The 25,633-nt window shown below is 48.3% G+C and overlaps 1 protein-coding gene across 4 annotated transcripts in view; it reads right to left on the reverse strand.

The window, feature by feature from the left end:
* NR3C1 (nuclear receptor subfamily 3 group C member 1) overlaps nucleotides 1-25,633 on the reverse strand; it is a 60,567-nt gene that overhangs the window by 22,710 nt on the left and 12,224 nt on the right. The gene's annotated exons all lie outside the window — the stretch shown is intronic.

The following is a 25,633-nucleotide window of genomic DNA, read 5'->3' on the forward strand; positions in this document are numbered from 1 at the left end:
CCTGCCAGGAACAGCTTGGTGGGGCAATCCTGCACACAGAGAGCACCAGAAACAGTTAAACAAGGACTTCTGTAAAACCCCAGAAAAGCTGTATGGATTTTTCACGGCCTATTTGGCTGCATCAAGATTCCTTCCCTTACACGTTTCTGAAGCCAAGTTTCTTGCACAATTATCCCAGCCTTTAAAATTGACTCTTTAAACACGCTCTTACTCCATATTGTTTCCATTACTGCCACATTCCCTGCAGTCTGCACAAGGGCTCCCTTCCCAGCACCACCACCGGCTGCTCCACTGGGATGCTGTTATGCAAGAAGCTGTGCAAATTGGGCCATATAGCAACAAATATGCACAGTAACAAGTGATGGTTTCACCCCAGCAGTTCGGGAGAAGAGTGAGAAATACCCCTCATTTCAGGATCTGGATGTAAACACCCAGCCCAGCTACAAACGAAGGATTGGTTTGTTAAGGAAAAAAACCCAAATCCCTCTTAGAACAACAAATAATCCACCCTAATCACCTTGGAGCTGCTCCTAATCCTCAGGGCTGACCCAGTAGTGCTGGGCCAGGGCTCAGGGGCTGCTCTCATGGTGGCTTATCTTCTCTGAAGAGAGCTGCATGGCACTCCTACAGACCAACCCTGATCCTACAGACAACCAGGCACTGCCCCACAGCCCTGGAAAGGCCCAGCTGTTGAGTTCATCCACCTCCACACGAGGAAGAACTTCCTTCTGAGGGTGGCAGGCACTGGAACAGCTGCCCAGGAGGTCAGGGAGTGTCCCTCTCTGGACACATCCCAAACCCACCTGGACACGCTCCTGGGTCCCCTGCTCCAGGTGACCCTGCCTGGGCAGGAGGTTGGACTGGATGATCTCCAGAGGTCCCTTCCAACGCCAGCCATTCTGTGATTCCCAACTAAGTCTGAAATGCCTAAAACATGAGTTCTATACTGCCTGCTTCACTTGAAACTGATTTTCACAGAAAATCCTGTTCACCAGGGTTCCAGCCACTCTCCAGATGAAGCTAGAAAAATGACACTTTTATTTAAGGTTTTGGTGCCTCGCCTTGGAAACTTTCCAGACCATCCACGTTCCCTGATGTGGGTTTAGCATTTGTATGTGGGATGGCTTTTGCATGGAAAATTCCTTTTCCCCTCCTCAAGGAAGTCTGACCAGATTTGGTCACACATTTAAAAAAAACCACAGCTCCAACACGCTCACGCAAACCCTAAAATTCCATCCCAAATTAAGACATTCCAACACCTGGGAGCTCTGCTTTTGCACAGGTCCATATGTCCCATCCCCAGAAACGGCCCATCCAGCGATCCAAAGGGCTTTGCCATTGTGTTTGTCCTTTCCTACAGGGACTGAGGCAACCAAAAGACAAGGAGCAGGATCCTCCCACTCAAACACAGAGGGATCAAAGTCAAACCACAATAAATGTGTCAATGAAGTTCCCACTTTGACAAAAATGGAACCAGAAGGCAGAGAGAAGTGAAAATTACTTGTGTTAGGGGGAAAAAATGAGACAACACAGGCAGGCAAAGACCTAAGGGATGTGCAGACCCCCTAAAAGCAGTGTCTGAGCTGGGGAGAAGCTGAGCTGTGTCTCAGAGCAGAGAGGGCTGAGCAGAAGAGAAAACACCAGACAGGAACACAGCAGCAGCTTCAACGTGCTGCAAGAGCAGTGGGAAGAGGAGAGCAGAGTAAGAGCAGAACAAGGGTGGTGCAGAGCCCTCAGCAGGAAAGGCTGGCAGCAGGAATGGAGGAGAATGAGTCAAACTTGAGGAAAAAGGGAAGAAAAAGGCCCCTCTTTTCCCAAAGGGAAGAATGCTTCTTTCCAGAACTTGGAAAAGAACTCAAATCTGTCACATCGCTGCTCTGCGCTCAGAAGCATCTCTGGAATGTTCAACACTTCTCCTCCGTGGCTCTGCCACGAGGCTGCCAGCCCCCACAACGTGTCTGTCAGCTGGAGAGGGCTCACTGAGGGACTGCATCCCTGCTCATCACCCATGGCACGGCTTTCCTGGCTTTTCCAATGAATTACTCTTCTTTTAAAGAGCTCTGATAAGCCCCTCTGGTTGCACAATGCACCCCTCAGCCCCTGAGACACGGCAGAATGAAACCCAAGCCAGTCCCACCGACTCCAAGCACCAGTTCTGAGCACAGGACTGCAGCTGGCGGGGCTGCAGGAGCTCACACCTCCTGGGAAGGGAACTGAGGATCCACCTCTGCTCCTGCTCTGCTGGCTCTGGCCAGCTCTGCTGCTCCAGGGGATCCCAGAAGGAGCCCAGAGACAAGAGGAGAACCTCAGGCTTGAGAGCCACCCTTGGTTCTTTGCTCTCTCACAGCTTTCCTGTCTGATCACCAGACAAGTAATTTTGACCACAAAGCTTTGCTTCCTTTCATGTAATGCACATATTACTTTCTTCTTTCATTTTTTTTCTTCTCTCCCCAGCTTACTGATACGTTTGGAAAAAGAAATTTGTTTCTCTACTTTTAGACTACCATATGCAAAAAAACCCCAAATAAAAACCCCAACACTTACCTCAAAACCAAGCAATACCCCTTCTACAAGCAACAGTCACTGTCTGGCTACTCTAAGATGCCTTATTTTCTCTAAAAGTTTAGGCCCAATAGCTCCTTTTCTAATAATAAATATCTCAGATTAAACACTAAAGTACAGGCTAGGAGCTATGAGTTTAAATAAGGAATATAGCACTTGAGAACTTCACTTCATTAAAATTATTAAAAAGATGGAAACATCTTTCTATGTATAGTTTTGAAGACAGCTAATTTAGATACAAAAATAAAACTCTTTATACCTCTCAAACTTCTGACAAAAGCATTTTTAAGGAAACATTCATCAGCTGTCAGGGAAACCATGACAGTGCCAAACATATTCCACTGAAACTTTTCAGTCACCTTTAATTTTTAAACAGGGCTCATTTTCTGTACCAGCACCATAGAAAATGTAATATGAGAAAGAAAACAGATGATATGACTTCTAAAACTAAAAATAAATGATTACATTGATTAATACAGCAGTAGCCAGCAATCTAATCCGGGCTGCAGGCATATCTTCCCTGCCTGGCTGTATCAGATAAGGGCAATATTTACTGACCGTGTGGAGAGCTGCCAGCCAGCCCTGCTTGTGGAACAGCACCAGGAGGGGCTGCAGGGCTCCTGCACGAGCCACATTCAGCATACATCCCTCACCTGTACAGTTACAGGAGCCACATTCAGCATACATCCCTCACCTGTACAGTTACAGGAGCCACATTCAGCATACATCCCTCACCTGTACAGTTACAGGAGCCACATTCAGCATACATCCCTCACCTGTACAGTTACAGGAGCCACATTCAGCATACATCCCTCACCTGTACAGTTACAGGAGCCACATTCAGCATACATCCCTCACCTGTATGGTTATAGGAGCCACATTCAGCATACATCCCTCACCTGTATGGTTATAGGAGCCACATTCAGCATACATCCCTCACCTGTACAGTTATAGGAGCCACATTCAGCATACATCCCTCACCTGTACAGTTACAGGAGCCACATTCAGCATACATCCCTCACCTGTATGGTTATAGGAGCCACATTCAGCATACATCCCTCACCTGTACGGTTATAGGAGCCACATTCAGCATACATCCCTCACCTGTACGGTTACAGGAGCCACATTCAGCATACATCCCTCACCTGTACAGTTACAGGAGCCACATTCAGCATACATCCCTCACCTGTACAGTTACAGGAGCCACATTCAGTATACATCCCTCACCTGTACAGTTACAGGAGCCACATTCAGTATAAATCCTTTACCTATACAGTTACAGGAGCCACATTCAGCATACATCCCTCACCTGTACAGTTACAGGAGCCACATTCAGCATACATCCCTCACCTGTACGGTTACAGGAGCCACATTCAGCATACATCCCTCACCTGTACAGTTACAGGAGCCACATTCAGTATAAATCCTTTACCTATACAGTTATAGGAGCCACATTCAGTGCACATTGCTCACCCATACAGTTATACACAGCAAAAGGCAAATGACCACTTCCTAAGGAAGAGGTAAGGCAGGGAAATTACACTCTGAGATAATATAATAATGGCACGCCTTTCAGTATTTACAGAAATTGCTTTCAACTCAACAAACTCTAATAAACTATGAGTCCTATCTAGATAAAAGAAAAATCAAGCAGCATAGACGAGATAGGAAAAAAATATATCAATTTTCAGGGATCCAAATTTGTAAAAACTTTGATTAAATTTCATTTTGGGAGGCAAGGTATTGGTATGGGGTACTAAACTTAGTACATTCCTATGTATTTTTCAGAAATTATTCACATATAATCTGATTTTATTTATTTGTATAGATGTGTTTATAATTTCCAGTCAACAGAAAGTGTGGGGGCAAAATGGGAAACCTTAATGAAGGGGGTGGAATGGGAAATTTTAATGAAGTGGGAAAATGGAAAGGCTTAACGAAGATGGCGCCCCAGTAATGAGCTGCACAGAAATCAGGGTGTTGAACTAAAGCCATTGCAGGGTTAATCATTCACCAGGGACTTCAACCCCGGCTCAAGGGTCACCTGCAGCAGGCGGGCGTGGACACGGCTGGGGAGGGCTCCTGTCCTGGGTCCTGCTGGGGGATGGACAGACACAGCCTGGGCAGCGGGACACACGGACAGGGACACACAGACATGACAGGCACACACGGACAGGGACACACGGACACATGGATAGGGGGACATGGACACGGACACATGGACAGGGACACACAGATAGGGACACACAGACATGACAGGGACACACAGACATGGGCACATGGACACATGGACAGGCACACACAGACACAGACAGGGACACACGGACAGGGACACACAGACAGGGACACATGGACAGGGACACACGGACAGGGACACACAGGGACACATGGACAGGGACACAAAGAGAGGGACACACAGACACATGGACAGGGACACACAGACAGGGACGCACAGACAGGGACACATGGACAGGGACACATGGACAGGGACACACGGACAGGGACACACAGGGACACATGGACAGGGACACACAGACATGGACACATGGACAGGGACACAAAGGGACACACGGATGCGGACACATGGACACACAGACAGAGACACACAGACACACAGGGGTGGGACGGGTTGATCCTCAAGGTCCCTCCCAACCCAAACCACTGCACAATTCTCTGATCCGATGAAAGACAACTCCAGTGAGCCACTGGCAAGGGGAACACTTCCAGGAACCAGAATTACTGACCACTTCCAGCCTACAGCCTGCACCCCTTTTCACCCGTGTGTGAAAGGGATGGTCAGCCTGGAGCACATTCTGTCCAAACAGGAGGTCACTCCTGGCACATCCAGACACCAAAACGTGGCCCACCACACATCCTGGCTCTGCAGCTCAACTGAACCAACCACTGGAAATGGATTCCTAAAAGCAAGTTACTTACTGGTGTAAGTGGTATCACCAAACTAAGAGTAAAGAAACCATTTTCAATGTCATTGCCATCTGGGCCTCCTCCTTATCTTCCAGCAATGAGAACAATGTAAATACTAGGCTGTGGACACTGCCTGATTACATTTTTTGAATTGTTTATTTATTTCTTCGTTAACTAGAGAAACTATTAATTATTTTTATATGCTCTTAGGCAGGGAAGTAGTTTTGAGTTCAAGCAGGAAGAAATTTCAATCCAAGGCTGTTGACACTAGACTTGTCATGACTATTAAAACAGAAGTGTGTTTGCCAAATGGAAATAATTCCAGAAAGGCATTTTGCTGAGAACCTGAACCATTGGCTTCTTCTGTCTCTTGAAATGTTTTCACTTCATTCTGGAGAGACTGAAAATTGGTAAGAACCCAGGTTTTCCTCCCAGGCTGCCTGAGCTCCGCAGACACAGAGCCAGCCCTGGCTGGCCAGGTGTCACAGAGGGGCACAGAGCCACTGCAGAGGCACAAACTGCCATGGGGACAGACCCCAAGCCAAGGTGTCCTGGGGCGCTGACTGCTCATAGAGCCACAAATCCTCCCTCCACATAACTTCCTTACAGACCCACCCAATCTTCAGCTCTCTTTCCTATATTCTGTTCAAAATGGAGGCCTGGATGGTTTTGGTAGGAGTGCAGGTCTTGACGACAAGCATGTCCTCAATGATGCCATAACAAATGAAAAATCTACTCTGGAGTATTTAACCAAAGCCTGTACACAAAAGCCCCCAGCATTTCTGGTTTCCAGCTGCTCTGAGAACCAGGACGATTAACACGGTTTCCTTTATCGCACACCCAGATAAACACTGCATTAAAAAACCCCTGATAAGCCAGGAAATCAGATGCTGAACTAACGGTCTCGTTTCGTGCAGCACGTCTGTGACACGGCCAAGATAATGGCACCGTGAGGGATGTGTCACTGCTGAATTTCCTTCACTGCCAGAGCCAGAAACTCATGGCAGAGCAGCTCCTGGTGCGCAGTCAGAGGGGCTGTCCCTGCTCCTGACCATGCCACAGTAAATGCTGCTAGGGGCTCCCATGGTTCTAAAAGAAAAATTTAAAATATGAGAGATCCCTCAAGCAGCAAAATCTCCCCCACCTGCAGAAAACACCTTTTACCATCCCTTCACCCAACTAAAGCTGGCTGCAGGATTTGTGGGTTTGTACAGTCAGACAAATAGTGCTGGCAAATGCCAGCAGCACGGAAGCAGGGCAGGAATCTGCAGATTGCCAACACAACACACGGAGCAAAGCTGCCCTGGCAGCCAGGGCTCCCCAGGGCCAGTGGCGCGTCCAGCCTGCACCCAGCCATCCCCAGTCCCTGAGGAGCACCCACCCTGCCCGGGGCACCCACCCTGCCCAGGGGAATCCAGCTCCAGCCTGCACCCAGCCATCCCCAGTCCCTGAGGAGCACCCACCCTGCCCAGGGCACCCACCCTGCCCAGGGGAATCCAGCTCCAGCCTGCACCACGACCATCCCCAATCCCTGAGGAGCACCCACCCTGCCCAGGGCACCCACCCTGCCCAGGGGAATCCAGCTCCAGCCTGCACCCAGCCATCCCCAGTCCCTGAGGAGCACCCACCCTGCCCGGGGCACCCACCCTGCCCAGGGGAATCCAGCTCCAGCCTGCACCCAGCCATCCCCAGTCCCTGAGGAGCACCCACCCTGCCCAGGGCACCCACCCTGCCCAGGGGAATCCAGCTCCAGCCTGCACCCAGCCATCCCCAATCCCTGAGGAGCACCCACCCTGCCCGGGGCACTCCAGCTCTCAGGAGCACCAGGAGGGCTGGCAGCTCCACAGGCTCCAGCCCGAGGCCAGCGCTGGCCCCGCTGTGAAATGGCGCCCGCTCCCATCTTGGCATCACCGGGAGTGACGCCGGAGCAGCGGCCACGCTCCCGCTGGAGCCTCTCCAGAACGTAAAGGCTTCAAGGGCACAGGCAAAGCTTTCTTGGAATGGATAAATGGTAATTGATGTTGCAGCTGCAACCTCAGCCAGAGCTCTTGGGATTTCAAATGTACTACAGACCTAAAGCATTTATGGCCAGAATATGATAATTAAATTATATGTTCTAAACTTTTATATTTATTACAGCGCTCCAGTAAAGCGGCCAAAAAGTCTTACCTTCAAGGGTAGAATTCATTTCTATATGAATCAATTTCAGCATACTTTTCCAAAGCTTTGTGCTGCTTTTTAAATCTCATTGTTCACCCTTCCCTCTCTAAATAAAGAGGCAGCAAAAAAAGAGACCCAGACACAAGCCAGTACCTCTAAACTTAGATACAAACTTTACATAAAAATATAGAATCAAATTATCCTGGGCCATACCAATTGTTTAAGCTTTGCTGGATGACAAAACAGCCATTTGATCTACCTGTATTTACAGCCTGTGGATCATCTCAAACCTGCAGGCACGGGGACACTCTCCGTGCTCACAGACTGAGGTGAGCCAGGACCAGGACAGCTGAAAAATAATGCACTCTACGATAGAGTGCTAAGGTCTGAGAAGAATTCGATTTTTCTAAAATTTTCAGTGCATCCCAAGAAATGTCTCAGCCTGGAGCAAAGGAGGCCCAGGGGGCCCTTGTGGCTCTGCACAGCTCCTGCCAGGAGGGCACAGCCGAGGGGGTCGGGCTGTGCTCCAGGAACAGGGACAGGAGCAGAGGGAACGGCCTCAGGCTGGGCCGGGGCAGGCTCAGGGTGGGCACAGCAGGAATTTCCCCATGGAAAGGGTGCTCAGGCACTGGAACTGCCCCGGGAGGGTTGGATCCCCATCCCTGGAGTGCCCAAGGAAGGGCTGGAGGTGGCACTCGGTGTTTTGGGCTGGGGACAAGGTGGGGATCAGGCACAGCTGGGACTCAATAACATTAAAAGTATTTTCCAACTTCTGTGGATTCTGGGGTTCTGTTTCAGATCTCAGCAGCCTCAGAGCTGCTTTACCTCTCTTGGAAGCAGGTTTTTAGTTTTCTGAACCTTGCAAACTAACCAAGAGCCAAACTAACTGCCCAAAAATGTATTGTCTAAACACTGACCCTTTAACACACCAGTTCCGTGGGCCAGCACTTGGAATTCAACAGCAGCAGAACTGCACTGAGACATTCTGTGGTGATCACAAGAGATTCATGATTCGGAGCAGCCACAGCATTTTGGCTCTTCCTCCACAGTCAGCATAGATCGGATCTGACCCCTTATTCCAGCACACATTAATGTTGTACCACAGGAACTGAACTTAAAACATTAAACAGGACTTGTTCCATTAATGACCTCAGCATGAGCCGTGTCCAGTGCTCATGTCAATCACAGGACTGTGTGCAGGCTGCCAAAACGATGCTGCTAGGAAAGGAGAGACACATCTGGAAAGCTGATTCTAACATACATGGAAAATTATTAATGATACAGAAAGAAAGGCAGCAAAAGAGTAAAGTAAACTGCAGTAGAATCATAGAATCCCAGAATGGTCTGGATTTGAAAGGATCTTAAAGGTCCCGTGCCACAGGCAGGGACATCTTCCACTGTCCCAGGTTACTCCAAGCCCTGTCCAGCCTGGCCTTGGGCACTGCCAGGGATCCAGGGCAGCCACAGCTGCTCTGGGCACCCTGTGCCAGGGTCTCCCCACCCTCAATAGCCCATCCAGCCCTGCTCCCTGGCAGTGGGAAGCGATTCCCCCTTGTCCAAAGTTCCTCTCCAGCTCTCCCGGAGCCTCTTTATGCACTGGAAGGGGTTTCAAGGTCCCTTGGAGCCTTCTCTTCTCCAGGCTGAAAAGCCTCAAAGCTGCAGTATAGTCCTTCCACAGTCAAATAACCATCAAGACATAAATAAATTTAGAGTTGCAATTAGGAAGTTCATTTCTTCTATTCTGAAAAAACACAACAAAATCAAGGCTCTCCTGCTGCAGTGGAACAGTGGTCTGGACCTGGAGCTGTATCAATGTGGACACACAGACTTATTCACCAGCTCATGCTTTTAGCTGCACTGCAGAGCTAATTCCTGCTTTACAACAACAAATATCAGGAGAAATACAAAAAAAAGAAACTAAAAGTAATGTAACTCAAACACAAATAACAGAGCAGAAATAACACCTTAATCTGAGCAGGAAGAAGAAGAGGAGAAGGGAAAGATGAAGAGAGGGCAAGAGAAGCAGAAATGAATGTTTTTTCCTTCATTCCTTCTCCAGCCCTTCCAGGAAGCTCTGTTCAGAGGGGAGGTGACACTGAAGCAAGTGAGGCTGCAGAATTCCCCATTTCCCCGTTTCCCTGTCTCCCGTCCCTCTGGAGGGAGCCCTGCAGACTGCAGGTCCTGCCCAGCACAGGCTCCCTCAATGGGAGGCACACACTCACACGTGCAGCACTTCATTATGGAATACTAACCAGCGTGTTGCACTCTGGGCTCTGCTTCAGTGCAGATCTATGGAGAACAGGGATGGGGACCGGTGCCAACTTTAGGTTTTGGCCTTGGTCCATTTGGTGCAGGGCCAGGATGACTTGGTTGACTGTTGAGTCATCGGTTGGTTCAATTGACATTATTTTACATTTGACTGGTTATTGTTCTTTAAACTTTGAACAGGAGTCCAGAAGCTCAAAAAACACCAGTGGACCAAAAAGAAAGCGGCCAAAGCAGAGTTTAAACACGGCATGTAAGCAAGAAAAATACTCTCAAGTGACGTTTGCTATTAGCAGAAACTACTGAAAAATCAAAATCCACCTCGTGGTTTAAAACGTATCTGTTATATTCCCAGTATCTGTAGGAAGGAAAGCAAACTTTTTCCCCCAAAATAAATCAACAGGTAAATGGGAACTGTATTTTTAACAGCAGGATATTCCTGAAATTTTGGATGGGCAGTGGGCACACTGGTCATTTGCTTCAGCCAGTGCTCAACCTACAAGTGACAATGAAAACATTTAACCCCCAGAAGTTACTGCTTCAGTACGAAAGACACACTTCTGTCTGGCAGAAGAGATGCCCATAACCTGCACTGGTTTGTTTCCACATGGATGTGACATGAAATTAACTCATTACACAGATAATCTGCATTTACCAACAGGAATTTGTACTGAAGGTTCATGCCTGTTGTTTTCAAACTGTTTACTAAACTCACTGTGTTTCCACTCTCATTTCAGGTATGTATTCAGTATGTTTTGATCCCCTGAGAGGGAAATTCATTGTTATAGTCACTTAATTTCATCATCAGCTAAAGAAACAGCCGAGGAGGAGCCTGAGCTGGCTTTAATGAGAAGAGCAGTGCGAAGGAAGACTGGGCTTTGCTACAATAAACCCGCCAGGACGGAATCAGCTTTTGTGATGGCTTCCAAGAGCATGAAAAACAAACAAACCCCAATGAAAACATCATATCCTGGGTACTTTGCTGGAAGACAAAAATACTGGTGATGATTTTGAGATCTTAGTCACAGGGATGACAACTGCAAGCTGCTGTCAGCACCACAGGCCCGAGGTGCAGCGCCAGCTCGTGCGGATTGCGCTCCCTGTTTAGTCATGAGCACCAACGTCACTTTAAAGGACAGAGACTCTTTTTTACCATCTTACAGAGGGAACAGGAATTCTTGCAAGGCAAAGACAAGGAGCAAATTCAAAATTCCTGGTGACTTAAAAATCAGAGAGTTGCTGATGGACGAGCACGGTGATGGCTCAGGGCCCTGAGGGACAGGCCGAGGTCACTCCCCAAACCCTACAAAAAGCTTTTCTTCCTGTTTCACATTTAGTTCATGGTGCATTTTATCTTTCATATTCAGATCTGTGTGCCTACATAACAGAGCTAAAAACTGAGTGAATCTGTTTAAAAAGCATTTCCCAAACTCTTACAATCACTGTTACCACCCTTCAGAACACGATTTCACCTCACTTTAACTGGCCCCTCACACAGGGGATGCACAGAACAAATATGAAACCACTCTTCCCTGCATGAACAGGAAGAAAAGCACGTCCCAAGTTTGTTTATTGACACGAAATCAGCCACAGAAGCTTGTGTAATATTCTCAGAAGGCCAAGCAAGGAGTAGCACCCCAGACCTGTATGACGTGTATACTGTATGTCATTTCCAAGGCATTTTAAGTCAACTTTATTGAATTACCCAGAAGAGTGCTGTAATTACTTTTGTCAACACTGTTAAGCAATTACAGATACAATTTCTGCTATAACATGCACACACAGTAGGTTATTACCTGCTTTTATTTCCACTTGGCAACCATGTCACACAAGACTATAAAGATGTTTCACCACATCCCTCCTCTGTCACCCGCACCCCGCCTTTGCAGGCAGTTCTCACCTTGGGGCTTTGGGCTCCTTTGTGGTGTGCTTTTTTCCCCCCATGACACTTTTAGCTGTTGCCTTCTCTCCCTCTCAGGGCTCCTGGTATTTTTTATGCACTTTCCTCTGTCCTCTCCCCTCCCTGCCAGCTGAAGGAAGCTCTATTCCTTCCTCGCTGAACCTCGTGCTGTTTCCTGGCCACATTGTTCGTCTCTGCCTCTTTGTGTATTTTCTCTTCCTGAGCAGCACTGGGAACCCCTCCCAATTAAACTCCATCTGTAAACTTCATTAATGGGCTGTTTACTCTCTCCCACAGCCACCACGACAGGGACAGACAGACAGACAGACAGACAGGCCCCGAGTCCTCCCCACCATCCCTCTCCTCCAAGAGCACCTCCTGCATCCTGAGGGCTGAACTTACTGCAGGTGTCCAACAGCAGCAACCCCAACATTCCTTCTGAAAAGTATTAAAAACTTTCCTGATGGGAAACTCTTTTCTTTTCCTGAATTAGAACGTGTCACAACAGCTCAGATCAAACATTTTAACTGCGGTCATTACTCAATATTTACTCAATGGAGTATATATTGCATTCACAGCTGCAACAGGTTTTGAAGACATCTAAAGACTGCTCCAGTAAGATAGCTGTAGTATTCCTCATGGAAAAATGACTGGGTGTTTACTACTGAAATGTGGGAAAGGCAGAACTCACTGCATGCTGGGTTTGGGAGGTGAGCTCACTCTACTCAGTACCTGAAGAAAACAAGTGCTTAATTCAGGTTTTAGACTACATATTAGTCCCTAGGTCCTTATATCCTTACATAAGCATAATTACACAGGAGGTGAGAGAACAGGTATGGCAATCAGTTTCCCATATTATTGATGCAATCAAACAATATAAAAATATCAAAAACTGCTTTTTGAGCTGCAGCTAGGAAAGGTTTCAAAGCTATGGGCACCTGAACAGAACGTATCACAGACAAAAATCTGACAAAGCTAGACGCAGGATAGGGTAGGAAAAAATGAAAGCTCATCAGCCAATCCTTTCAACCCATCAGATGATCAGTCAATCCAAAAATCCCAACTTTAAAAAATATTAACATAAAGCAAAGGAAAAAAAAAAGATGCATTTCAATCAGACATTACTGAGACGCCTCACTGGGGTACAACTTCATTTACCTCAGTCTCAGCTTTATAATCAGCTTTTTCAGCAGCAAGTGCCAGAGACACAAACCAAAGCAGCATTGAAAGTCCCAGGGTGCAGACCCCATACAGCTGCAATCATACACACACCAAACAAGCTTTTAACTCCAAATAACAGGGGATGCTGACATTCACAAAGCCCTAAGTTTTCAAATGAAAAGCACATGGAGGTGCTTTTATCTAAAACACAACATCTTGGTTCCAACAAGCATTTCTGTATTGCTTTAACCATACAGTAACTTCAACTGCTGCTGCATCTTTGAGAGACACTGATCAATGGCTCAGCCAACTCCAATGCTGGGATGAGGCTCCCTCAGAAAAACCGCTTTTCTACCCGTGGAAAGCTTCTCTGAGATTCATGGGGTTTCAGAGGAATTAACCCCGAAACAAACCACCTTTAGGAAACAGCAGAGTGGTTAATCTTCCCTTGCTTTTAGCACTGGCTCAGGGCGCAGCAGCACGTGAGGCTCCGGACACGTCAGCACAGCCAGGGCTCCGAGAGCAGACAGAGGCTGGCACCAGCCTGGCTCCCAGCACCCCCAGAAGGGGCAGCTACCCCAGGGGTATTTGCAAGGTGCAATAAATACACGCATGCCCAAAGCCTCGCTGTATTTCCAGGCTAAAATCCCTCCCTAACTGCTGTCATGTCACTTGCATGTTCTGTCTGAGAAACATTAAACAAAGGTCACGCTGGCAAACCCGTCTGCAACAGGAACAAACCCAGCTCTGGCTGCACACTTAACTCTTTGTGAGGAGAGGGCTCTGCTTGGAGCTGCAGATAAAGCCTTCTTTGGATGGAGATTCACCTGGCACAGGTTGGTGGCTGCAGGTGCAGGGCAGCCAGCAGGACCAGCGGGTGTCAGATGGGTCTGCTGAGCTGGCCCTTCCTGGGCAGAAGGAGCTCTCGGTGCTATGGAGCCATCCCACTGACTCCATGAGAACAGGAGCTCCTGGTTTTCATGGAGCCATCCCACTGACTCTAGGAGAACAGGAGCTCCTGGTTTTCATGGAGCCATCCCACTGACTCTAGGAGAACAGGAGCTCCTGGTTTTCATGGAGCCATCCCACTGATACCCAGGAGAACAGGAGCTCCTGGTTTTCATGGAGCCATCCCACTGACTCCAGGAGAACAGGAGCTCCTGGTTTTCATGGAGCCATCCCACTGACTCCAGGAGAACAGGAGCTCCTGGTTTTCATGGAGCCATCCCACTGATACCCATGAGAACAGGAGCTCCTGGTTTTCATGGAGCCATCCCACTGACTCCAGGAGAACAGGAGCTCCTGGTTTTCATGGAGCCATCCCACTGACTCTAGGAGAACAGGAGCTCCTGGTTTTCATGGAGCTATCCCACTGATACCCATGAGAACAGGAGCTCCTGGTTTTCATGGAGCCATCCCACTGATACCCATGAGAACAGGAGCTCCTGGTTTTCATGGAGCCATCCCACTGACTCCAGGAGAACAGGAGCTCCTGGTTTTCATGGAGCCATCCCACTGATTTCAGGAGAACAGGAGCTCCTGGTTTTCATGGAGCCATCCCACTGATACCCATGAGAACAGGAGTTCCTGGTTTTCATGGAGCCATCCCACTGACTCCAGGAGAACAGGAGCTCCTGGTTTTTGTGGAGCCATCCCACTGATTTCAGGAGAACAGGAGCTCCTGGTTTTTGTGGAGCCATCCCACTGACTCCAGGAGAACAGGAGCTCCTGGTTTTCATGGAGCCATCCCACTGACTCCAGGAGAACAGGAGCTCCTGGTTTTCATGGAGCCATCCCACTGATACCCATGAGAACAGGAGCTCCTGGTTTTCATGGAGCCATCCCACTGATACCCATGAGAACAGGAGCTCCTGGTTTTCATGGAGCCATCCCACTGATTCCAGGAGAACAGGAGCTCCTGGTTTTTGTGGAGCCATCCCACTGATTCCAGGAGAACAGGAGCTCCTGGTTTTTGTGGAGTCACCCCACCACACCTGGGGCTTTTCCTTCCCACCCTCCCTAGGGAAGCTTCCACTATCCAATCTACTCGTGGCAAGGTAATAAAGGGTCTGGCTGAGAGACAAACCAGGTTAAAAGTTAAGACAACATCTGGATCATGCAGGATGGATACAGTCATAACATTTCAGTGTCCCAATGTTCAATCTGTAGAGTATAATTAAGATTATCCACAAATAAACCACCACCACAGAAAATGAAAAATAAAAGAACTACAACGCACCCTAAGAACAAAATATTTTTAAAAAATCTAGGGTCATTTTTTCCCCCCAAATTATTTTCATCTCCCTTCAGGAACCAAAAGAGGAACTAATTTTAGAAGTATGGCTATAATGAACACTTACCTGGCAATAAAGAGAAACACTGAACAGCCAAGAACAATCCAAGCCTGTTTCTCCTCCCCACTGCCTCATGGAGAAAACTGAACTATGGATAATTATGCTCTTAAATTTGAGTCCTCAGCACGTCTGAATTTAGATGAGATTAACCAACGCCTGAATATAAATTATCATCAAAGTGACAGGAAGGAATGCTTTAAGTTTTGTATTTTCTTATTCGTGATGCTGAACACGCCATCATTATCTACAGCTTTTCCTACCTGTAACACAGATATTCCTCTCACCCTATTCTGTATGTGGAACCTACAGCTGGTCCTGGAAGCAAAACCCAGGAAGCACCATGAGAGAAATGCAGTAAATAACACAACAAGAGCAGACCCACCAACTGCCATCACTGCTGCTGCTTCTCAGTATTTCAGAAGCTGTGGTGCTTCAAAAAGCTTGGAAAAGTCACGAGTTAACCCCATTTTTCCCTGCAACAATCCACAAGGAAATACCAGATGCAGGCAAAAGGCTGCAGCTCCTCACTTCAGCTGGAGATAAGCAGGTCAGCCTTTCCAAGGAGACAATGACGAGTGTTTCCCTGGACTGATTATTCTTGCAACTTTCATCACAAATCCTGCAGCATCTGGCACTTCTCCTTCAGCTTCACTTAAGGGCTGACAATTAAGAGAATCTGTCTTTTCTCAGAAAATCTGTTCTGGGCTGAGAAATGTATGCGCAGAAGAGCTAAAGAACAAAGCAGCACTTCTGATTTCAACCAGGGACAGAAAATGGGCTTGCACAAAGAAAAGAAAAAGAGAACATTATTGCTCCCAGCTCCTGGATCCTTCAGCCTGGGATAAGGTGTGGGCAGGGTTGGATCCCTATCCCTGGAGGTGCCCAGGGAAGGGCTGGGGGTGGCACCTGGGGCTCTGGGCAGGGGACAGGGTGGGGATGGGGCACAGCTGGGACTCGATGGTGTTGGGGGTCTTTTCCCACCTCAGTGATTCTGGGATTCTGTGATCCACACAACCTTTCCTCAAGGAGCTCAAAAGCTTCCTTCCAAATTGCCCAAGCCCCAGTAACCAAGGAACTCTTTCCCTAATTTTAATATTTAGGTCAGGAAAACAATTTAATTGGAGGGAAAAAGTTTTATCTTTTGTATTTGAAAGGAAATTACCAAGTAAATCTCACGATTAGGTTGAACCTCAAACCATGACCTGGTACTGTTTTTAAGCTTTGTAGAAAAGCTTGAGATATTTTATAGACTTTGATGAAGCAAGGACCAAATTCCACGGCTCAGTGCTAACAGCAGGTGCCAAACCCCAGCTCCATATCCACTGCTCCCAGGGTGCAGGAGGTTCAGGACCAGCCCTGAGGGGAGCACCTGTGGCTCTGTTCACAGCCCTACATGTACGGGCAGGTTTTTTCCAGAAATTCAGTGTATTATGGGAATGTGACGCGCTCAGATGCCTGAAGCCCTGCAGGGACTGCACATGGCAGCCTGGCAGAGGACTCCTCACAGCCTTAACTGCAGCCAGGACTCAGAATAAACCCACGGTTACTGCTCTCCTGCTCAGAACCAGCCTCCTCCTTCCCCCAGCGAGAGCCACCCCAGCAAGAGTGCTGCAAAGTCAGAAATAACCAAATTCATTCCTCCCAGAGTCACTTTTTCTGCTCGGCATTTTTTAATAACACCACCAAGTAAAAAACAGTTTTATAAATACCACAGGGACTGTCATTTACAGAAAGCAAGGCCTTGAGAAGATCAGAGAAACCACCAAGTAATCTCAGCATGATCATGGAGACGGGAAATGGACTTGATAGGCTTCAAAGTGCTCAAATGGAAATTAATAATGAAGAAAACTATTCAAAATACTCAAAACCAGTTTCCACTAAGTATTATTGATTTCAAAACCAGCCTTTAAATTCAGTCCTGAATTACAACATGAGAAGAAAGTTTTTACACATTTTTTAAAGGTAAACTCCGTCACACCCTTGGTGTATAAAATAAGCATTTTATTTGACATTTATTGGAGGCAACTGGAAAAGAAGGTGGCTCCTATCATCAGCCTTCACTCTCCTGAAAGCCTCTGCTATTCTGATTTCCCGAGGTACAGAATGCGGGGTCTCTCCGTAGACTTTCTCCAGCCTCTCCAGAAGCTCAGAGGACACATCCATGTGCTCCAGCCCAGACTGCCCCTCAGCACTGCACCACGAGCAGGGGCAGCTGCGGCTGTGTGGGGGCAGCTCTGTCACCCCAAGGAGGCAAAACCAGCCCAGGAGCTGCCAGAAACGCAACTGCTATTGCAAAACAGCATTACATGGACAGAGACACCAGATCAGAGGAAGAGATAAAATTAAGCTGGGAAGAGGGTTCTGTGGAATAAGTAAATTAACCCCAAGATCACCTGGGCTGCTGTTTCAGTCCCATTGCCAAGGCACCCTCTGATTTCTTTTTCACCTCAAACTAGAGCCAAGAAGAGAGATGATATCTAAGAGTGCTGTGTAAGAAATGATTACTGTGAAGCTCCCTGCAAAAGCAGATTTACTCCAACACCGAATGATAACGCCTCGGTATATGTAACCCTGCTGAAAGGATGCCCTCACAATCACAGAATCATTTACACTGGAGAAGACCTCCCAGCCCATCGAGCCCAGGCTCTGCCTGATCCCCACCCTGTCCCCAGCCCAGAGCACTGAGTGCCACCTCCAGCCCTTCCTGGGGCACCTCCAGGGATGGGCACCCCAAACCTCCCCGGGCAGCCCCCTCTAAACCTGCCCATACCTTATCCCAGGCTGAAGAACCCACGAGCTGGAGGAATAATGCACACATTGTGTTGGTGCCCTTGAAAAAATCCTCCTCAGGTCAAAGAAGGAGCCACAGCCACGAGCCTCGATTCACGTGCTGAGGCTTTCCCAGCAGAGGGATTTTGTTTTGGAGTTTCTGAGCACATTTTGAGGGGAGAAGGAAAGGGATGCGGGAAAGGAAGCAAATTTCCTGGCAGGTCTTTAGTATAATAACCAGCAGAAAGATCAATTACAGGCATGCATTCAGTCTAATTATTCTCCAGCTTACAGCACAGACATTTTTAACTGCACATGACAGAAATGTGATCACTCAAATATTGGATGAAAACCAGTCACAGTGGTGAAAGACACCAGGGCACTGTGGCCAGGTATGTCCCAGGGTGCTTCAGGTCATGTTCTGAGTTGCCTTCTCCACCCTGGAGTTCAAAGCATGCAGAAAACATCCTTGTGGAAGGGGATTTTCCAAGCAGAGGAAAACCTCAGCCTCAGGGACACAGCCCATGGTCAGGGCACTGCCCCTCGAGGGCTCTGTGTGCCCCAACACCTCTCTGGGGGCAAGCACAGCTGCCACAGACAATGCAGGCCTGAGCCAGGGAGAGAAATTCAGTACTGAACTGCCCCACAAAGACAGGGGAAAAAAGAGATGAATTTCAAGCCTGGTCACTTCCCATCCCAGTGAGTGTTCCTCGAGGGCTTCTGTGCAAACTCAAAAGTTTCCTCCCAAATTGCCCAAGCCCCAATATCTGAGGAGCTCCCTCCCTAATTTCAATATTTAGGCCAGGAAAGCAATTTAATTGGAGGAAAAAAAGTTTTATTTTTTGTGTTTGAAAGGAAAGGAAATGACCAAGCAAACAGGCATTCTTCTGGGGCTGAAAGCAAGTCCCGAGCTGCCGGCTGCCAGGGCCAGCTGGCCAGCAGCCCATGTACAGTACGTGTTTACTTGTTGTCTAACCACTGATAACTCCAGAGTGCATCCACGGGTCCAAAAGAGAACCGAGTTTTCTGGTCAGAGTGGAAGGAAGAACAAAGCAGACAACAATAAAAATATTCACTGCTGATGGCTACTACACTCACTTCTGAGTATATACACAGATTAAAGAGCCCAGTGTCAAATTAAAACTCTTATGTATCAAACCAGCAAGAGCATTTAGATACAAGCAGGAATTATACTATTATAGAGAAATAATGCTGCTGTGTACATGCCCCCCTTGTAGAACTCCAGCTCTCAGGATTCCCTGCTCCTCGAGCAAGCACAAGTACAGAGCACATGCAAACCTGAAGCAGACACACAACACAGATGTTTGCTTCTTTCTAAGAGCTCTCAGTTATTTAAGACTAAGCTTAATCTTGTGATTCAAGTGAAAAACCCTGCTGATGGGTGCTGGCAAACATTCCACAAGCCAAGTCCTGCAGTGCACACAGAACACTGCCACAGCACCTTTATTTAGGAGTCACAGCGCTGATGGCCAGGTCCCAGCCTCACCAGCCACGTGCCAGGGGAGCTGGAGCCTTGGCACGGCTTTGGCAAGTGCCTCTGACCCACAAACAGGGAGCAGTGGCCTTTCCAAGCACTTTCTCCTCTCTTGCAGTCATACAGAGCATGAAACTTTGGGCTGAGCCCCTTGCTGACCCTGAGCACTGCAGGAGTGGCTGCTGCCAATCCCACCCTGAGCAGCAGCCCTGGGAGCTGCCTGGACAGCAGGGGCTGTGCCAGCAGCACCCACCCTGGCACAATGAGCTCTGCCATCAGCACCCATCCTGGCAGGCTGAGCTGAACATCAGCACCCATCCTGGCAGGCTGAGCTGAACATCAGTTCACTGCACAGCCCCAGCCCAGGCACACAGATCCTGCTGCTGGCCAACCTGAAGGGCTCCGTGGGTGTGTGGCGACAGGGAGAGGGTGCCTGATCCCAAACAGGGAGAAGGTGCCTGATCCCAAACAGGGAGAAGGTGTCTGAACCCAGGTGCTGCTGGGCTGGATCTGCAGCTGCACGTCAGCCCCAGCTAATCCTGCTCTGTGATTCCAGAGGCACAGGCTGCAGCAGAGCTGATAAGGAGCCGGCAGGGGAGCGTGGCTGAGCTCTCCCCTGCCTTTACGTGGACAGTTACAAAACCCCTGGTTTGTTAAGTAAAAGACTTGGTCCTCGACCATCTCTCACAGCCAGACACTCTAATCTTGTCCCACAGGCTGGGACTGACCAACAGCCTTCAGCCCTGTGACTCAAAGTGTTTGTCTGACATTTGCATGTCTACCCCGAGACCAAACCGGCACGCTACTTCTCTAAAAATATTAAACATCAAATACAGACCTGCTACATGTGCCTTCTAATCTAAGTAGATACCTAAGTAGATATCTAAGCAAATACAAGTTTCATAACAGAAAATTTAAAATTTGCATATGGTAAGAGATACAATCACAGCTGGTGATTTAGCAGAAAAAGGCATCACTAGGGTGAAGAAGCAGTTTTCATCGGGCAAAAGGCTTCACCAAGTGAATTCCAACATGCCTGTCCTGCCAAATGCAAACCCAGACACTGCTTATTTATCAAAGGCAATTGCAAAACCCAGACTGGCCGGCCTGAAAACTGAAATTTGGACTAGCAAAAGGTTACTTAGAAGGAGACAAAAGGTGCTTTCCTTTTTCACACAGGCCTGGGGAAAGGCTTTAAACTGACAGAGGGAAGGGTTGGATGGGATTTTGGGTGAGGCCCTGGCGCAGGGTGCCCAGAGCAGCTCTGGCTGCCCCTGGAAGAGCCCAAGGCCAGGCTGGACAGGGCTGGGAACAGCCTGGGACAGTGGAAGGTGGCACTGGATGCGCTTTAAGGTCCTTTCCAACCCAAGCCATTCCATGATCCTGTCTTCACCGTGGCAGCAACAATAAAAAAGAAAGTAGAGACTTCACCAACTCAGGGGTCCAAAATAAAAGGTGAATGTGTCAGTGCTGGAGTGCTACAAAATCATCATCAAATATTTGACTCTACTTTTTGAGATGAAGGATGGTAACAGACACAGCCCCTCCCCAGACAGCAGCAGCTTGATGAGCGTGATGCTGCAAAGGCATTAATAAGGGCAGGTGACAGCTCAGACACCTGCAGAAAGAGGAAAGGAATAACGTTCTGCAGATCTTCCGTGCACGGAAAGTAACGGCAACAAACCAACAGGTTTGGCTTGAACAGGTCCAAAGAGTCCAAAGAAACTCAAGAGCTCGGGCCAAGAGACCGGCTGTGAGAAGGAGCATCTCAGGTAGTCCAGGGCAGTGAGAACAGTGGAACTGCTCTTCCTTGGGAAACTGCTCCAGTGTGCAGCGACACAGCTCTGCTCTTCCACTTCGCTGCACCAACTGTGGCATCCTACAGCAAGGACACCACTGCCCAAAGATTGACTTAAAGCAAAAAAACACTGCTTGGGAAGTGATCTGAAAGGCTTCCTGAGCTCCTGAAACACGAGAGCACAGCAACGTGCCCTGGAGCAGAGCAGCAGCCATGGAGGATGGAGCCATTAGCTGCTCCCAGCCTGGTCTCACTCATGGGCTCAGAAAGGTCTCCAAAGCACAGGCTGGAGAAGCCAGTGATTGTCATTTTAACACAACGCCTCCCAGGCAGCGTCTCACCGCCAGCTTGTTTGTATTACTGCTAATTTTCACATGTTGTGTGAGGCTCAGTCCAAGCAATTAATGCTCTGCAGTATCTGCACGATGACTTTCTACTGGAAAGAATTAGAAACCCCCTCAGGGCAGAAATAGGCAAAGGATTCCCAACACCATTCCCCGCTCCGGCATCGAGAACAGCTTTATTCACTGAAACTACAATTCTGGGAAAACTGTTGAGATTCATCATCACCCTGGGAAATGTACAGCAGAAACACAATGTACTGCACACACGGAGTGTCTGAGGAGGGATCTGCGCCCTGGCATCCTCCAGCCCTGCCCTGCAGACCCCAGGCACAGCCAAAGCAGGGGCAGCTCCTCCCTGCAGCCCCAGTTCTCACCTTGAAACCCTCTGGATTTAATCACTCTCAAACCAGGTGTCTGAGGTACCACAGCACATTGGTAACACAGCAACAACACACATAATCACCTTCCCCGGGAAAGAATGATTAGAGAGGGGAGAGCACCGAGCTCTATCCTTGGCAGTTAGAAAATAAAGAAAAATAAACTGCTGGAATGGCTAGAACATGGTCAAGTTCTTGTTTTTCTTGAACAATTAAAGTTCTTTCTTGCTGTGTTTGTAGAAAATACTTTGAAAGTTCACATTTCAGTTACAAATTTGTATTGATTCTATTAAATTGATATTCATTCTATTCACTACAATCTCCCTGCAGTTAAACTAGCAAAAAAAAAAAGATTTTTGCCAAACTGGGGCCTGGCTGCTTTTGGTGGCACATCCGTGGCAGCAGCACAGGAGTGAAAAGAACATTCCTCAGAGCTGGTACAGCAATCCAAAGTGTGTGGGGACAACAGGGACAGCCAGGGAAACTACTGACAGCAATATGTGTGACAGAGTAACCCATCTTTATAACAGAAGATTTTAATTTCCTAGATGTCTCTGGAACGATGACTACAGCATGGAAGAAGTGAAGGATGGCTTTCAAGCCCTTAGGAATTTTCCCAGGCAGCATCTGGCAGAGGCTGTTTCCTATAATCACCTTGATTTATCTGAAACTTTAAAGACAAAATGAAGTACAGAATTTAACACACGGGGTGGGGGGAATACACAAACATGTGAATATCCCAACATCAGAAATGAGGAAAGGAAAAAGCGTTGTGCAGGAAGACATCACCACAACCACCCTGGATTTGCCACTGTCCCCCTCCATTTTGGCTGCTTATCTGGTGGCATCTGGGGACCATTTCTAAAGCACTGGAGCCAAACCCATCCAGAGGAAGTGTTCTGGGAGCAGTCAGGAGCAGGCAGGAGGGAAGGGGCAGTGCTGGGATGGCAGCACAGCCACAGCTGCTCCTCCATCCTCCCTGGTGACAAACACCCTCATCCACCTGCACACTGAGCTAAGGGTGTCCCCAGAGGATCAGTGACAACCCAACCCCTTCCCGAGCGCCAGCTGCCAGCTCGGAGCTCCATCCTGTGCAGGCAATGCACAGATAATATTCCCCAGGCTCACAGCCCTGCATTTCCAGCTGCAGCTCCCTCTGCTTGGCTCTGTGCTCACAGAGCTTTCCAGCCTGGCACCCAGCACCCAAAACAGCCCAGGATCAGCCAGCCCAGAGCCCTCTGTGCATGTTCCCTCCCCAGCCCAGCTCTGACCCACAGGGAACCACTCCTCAGCCTCACCAGGCACCCCAAATCCTGCCCCATTGCCCAGCCCATAAAGAACTGCTCTCCCAGTTCCATGACAGCCTGGGGGGTGTTGGGCTGGTTCTTTCTTTTGAAATGGCCTCTGGCAAGGAATCATGTCAAAGTTTTAAGGAAGGAGAAAAAGCAATTCCAGTCGATTCAGGTGGGCTGGATTTTCAGCTCATCCACATCCTCAGAGCAGCCCAGGGCACTGATGTGAATATCCCAGTATCAGAAATGATGTGTTCCTCCCAGGAGCAAGGACAGCTCTTTCGCAAGAGCCTCCGCGTGCTCAGTGACCTTACAGGTTTACAGGCTGCCCTGTGCCAAGGGCCAGAGCTGGGCTCCCAAGCCACACTGCTGCAGCTCCTGGGCAGCTGCAGGTGCTCCATCACGGTGCTGGTTCCCTGCTGACATCATCTTTGAGGGCTGGCAGCTCCTCCAGGCCTGCTGGGCAAAGCCACCCGGCCCAGGGGATGGCTGGCACTGCACGGATCCCACAGAGCTCTCCCTGCCCAGGCTGAAGGGGCTCAGACCCTGTGCCAGCAGCCCCACTGGGCTCCAGCCATCCCCTCCCTCCCACCTCCCACCTGCCCGGGCTTGCAGAGCTGCCTGCCAGGTAAAAACAGGATGGTTTGGAAGTTTTTGATAAAATCTGGAATGGCAAGTTTTGCTATTCCCATGAATTTTAGGGCTTCCCTTGTTAGCCCTGTTTAATTCTGAAATTAGGACAGTTTTAAGATGTCCACGCCTTGAAACGCCGCATGCAGGAAGCCAGTGCTGGTAGCACTTACGAATACTTGGAAAGATTCAGAGAGCTGAATGCTGCATTTCCTTTAAAGCTCTTCCTCGGTTCCGAGGCTGGGGTCAGCCAGGAATAGAAACCCAGTCACTTCCTCCTCCCCACTGGTATGCCTGAGCCTCAGCTGGGCTTTGATCTGCCACACAGAACAAGCTCAGCCACTAAAATAAGTGGACTCAGAAACCTCCAGATTGTTATTTAATAAAATATCAGATGTCCCAACCTCTAACGTGTTAAAAGAGTCTTTAAAGATTTATCTTTAAAGTGATAAAATAAGTCCAAGCTCATTTGTCAAACCAGTTGCTCTGGTTGGAAAGTAGCTGTCAAGTATCCCGATGACTCAGGATGCTGTCGTGCAGGCATCCTAATATTAACTGCTCCCTTCAAGAAGAGCTGAAAAAGGAATGCTCTGCTACTCATAATACAGAATTCCAAGCACTCGGGTTCTTACAACACTTACATTTTAGATGAGGGAGTTTCAGCACTAGATTTTTTATCAAATCATGCACAGAACTTGCAAAGCACCTGGCACTGCATGCGAACAGACTTGTCTTCTCCAGCTACGGAAACCAAGTCAGCACAGAACTCGTTAGATGGGTTTTGTTAAAAAAGAAGGTGTCAGAGAAGCTTCCTTTTCAGTTGAGAAAATGGCAGATGTGCAGGGCTTAGCAGAAACACGTGTCCAGGAAGGGCAGAACTGGTACAGCGACACGAAAACGAAACCAAGGGAACTCACACCAGAGCAGGACTCAGAGCCTGCAGCAGAGAACTTCCCCCACAGCCAGGGGGGCCAAGGGAGCTCTCAAAAGCCTGGGCTGGGCTGGGCCAAAGTAGGTCAGAGAAAAAGCCTTTGCTGAAGTATGGATTAAAGCAGCAGTGCTATTCCAGCTGGGAGAGCCTGTGATCCAGGATCATGGCTGCACTTTGTGCTGCCTCAAACAACAGCATAAATTTAACCTTCCATTTTCTTTTAAACCTGAAGCTTATCAGGATTGTTTGGTCAAAGCAAATAACCCCAAAAGCATTCCAAGTCTTCCTTTTCCCCCAAGTGGGATTACATAATTTTTTAATCAAAAGGCAAAGAGGTAAGATCATTGGCTACAAACTAATTTTAATTCATGTCTGGAAACCCCAGCAAGGCACAGAAAACAACCTGGACGTGGCACTCAGTGCTCTGGGTTGCAGACAAGGGGGGATTGAGCACAGCTTGGACTCAATGGCCCAGGAAGGCCTTTCCAACCAAAATGATTCTGTTTGGAAATGACTTTTTAATAAAAGCCAAGTCTGCGAAACCCCAAAGTGACTCCAGTGCCATTAGTGGGGTCACTGCCAATCCTTACCAACAGACAGTACACCCCCCAGTATGCTATTATCTCAATAAATGTGATAAACATGTATTATGTTACTAAAATTAAGGTGT

This window comes from Camarhynchus parvulus, chromosome 13, assembly GCF_901933205.1.
Source record: "Camarhynchus parvulus chromosome 13, STF_HiC, whole genome shotgun sequence".
Taxonomy (NCBI): Eukaryota; Metazoa; Chordata; class Aves; order Passeriformes; family Thraupidae; genus Camarhynchus; species Camarhynchus parvulus.